We start from the raw sequence: 1,287 nt of genomic DNA, 5'->3' as shown, positions 1-1,287 counted from the left end.
ATCCATTTTGATTTTATTTTTGTGTATGGTGTTAGGGAGTGTTCTAATTTCATTCTTTTACATTTAGCTGTCCAGTTTTCCCAGCACCACTTATTGATCCTGTTCCATTGATCTATATTTCTGTTTTTGTGCCAGTACCATTATTGTCTTGATTACTGTAGCTCTGTAGTATAATCTGAAGTCAGGGAGTCTGATTCCTCCAGCTCTGTTTTTTTCCCTCAAGACTGCTTTGGCTATTCGGGGTCTTTTGTGTCTCCATACAAATTTTAAGATTTTTTGTTCTAGTTCTGTACAAAATGCCACTGGTAATTTGATAGGGATTGAATTGAATCTGTAGATTGCTTTGGGTAGTATAGTCATTTTCACAATTTTGATTCTTCCAATCCAAGAACATGGTATATCTCTCCATCTGTTTGTGTCATCTTTGACTTCTTTCATCAGTGTCTTATAGTTTTCCAAGTACAGGCCTTTTACCTCCTTAGGGAGGTTTATTCCTAGGTGTTTTATTCCTTTTGTTGCAATGGTGAATGGGATGGTTTCCTTAATTTCTCTTTCTGCTTTTTTGTTGTTAGTGTATAGGAATGCAAGAGATTTCTGTGCATTAATTTTGTATCCTGCAACTTTACCAAATTCATTGATTAGCTCTAGTAGTTTTCTGGTGGCATCTTTAGGATTCTCTATGTATAGTATCATGTCATCTGCAAACAATGACAGTTTTACTTCTTCTTTTCCAATTTGTATTCCTTTTATTTCTCTTTCTTCTCTGATTACTGTGGCTAGGACTTCCAAAACTATGCTGACTAATAGTGGCAAGGTGGACATCCTTGTCTTGTTCCTGACCTTAGAGGAAATGCTTTCAGTGTTTCACCATTGAGAATGATGTTTGCTGTGGGTTTGTTGTATATGGCCTTTATCATGTTGGGTAGGTTCCCTCTATGCCCACTTTCTGGAGAGTTTTTATCATAAATGGGTATTGAATTTTGTCAAAAGCTTTTTCAACATCTATTGAGATGATCGTATGGTTTTTATTCTTCGGTTTGTTAACATGGTGTATCACATTGATTGACTTGCATATACTGAAGAATCCTTGCATCCCTGGGATAAATCCCACTTGATCATGGTGTATGATCCTTTTACTGTGTTGTTGGATTCTGTTTGCTAGTATTTTGTTGAGGATTTTTGCATCTATATTAATCAGTGACATTGGTCTGTAATTTTCTTTTTTTGTAGTATTTTTGTCTGGTTTTGGTATCAGGGTGATGGTGGCCTCATAGAATGAGTTTGGAA

The sequence above is a fragment of the Physeter macrocephalus genome, chromosome 14, assembly GCF_002837175.3.
Source record: "Physeter macrocephalus isolate SW-GA chromosome 14, ASM283717v5, whole genome shotgun sequence".
In the NCBI taxonomy this organism is placed as follows: Eukaryota; Metazoa; Chordata; class Mammalia; order Artiodactyla; family Physeteridae; genus Physeter; species Physeter macrocephalus.
Note: the sequence above shows the minus strand (reverse complement) of the source record.